This window comes from Propithecus coquereli, unplaced genomic scaffold, assembly GCF_000956105.1.
Source record: "Propithecus coquereli isolate 6110/MARCELLA unplaced genomic scaffold, Pcoq_1.0 Scaffold191, whole genome shotgun sequence".
Lineage (NCBI taxonomy): Eukaryota > Metazoa > Chordata > Mammalia > Primates > Indriidae > Propithecus > Propithecus coquereli.
In genome coordinates this window covers 43,793-44,076 of record NW_012143968.1, presented here as the reverse complement: position 1 = coordinate 44,076, position 284 = coordinate 43,793, and positions in this window count along the sequence as shown.

Sequence of the window (284 nt, the reverse complement as noted above, 5' to 3'; positions counted from 1 at the left end):
GCCTTTCTTGACTCTCCCCCATACTGTTCTTGTTGGTTAGATGTGTTCATAGAACCTTGTATGTATCTCTATTACTGCAATTGTTGCAATAGGTGATTTATGTGTGTAGATGTATATTTCCACCAATCTGAGATAAACAATAAATTTTTAAATCTTCATGCCTAGCACTGTGTCTGGCATATAGTAGGAACTCAATAAGTATTGTCAAACCATTGTCTATGGTTATGATTGTCCTGAAGGCACTCAATAAATATTTATTAAGCTGATGTAAATAGCGATACAGT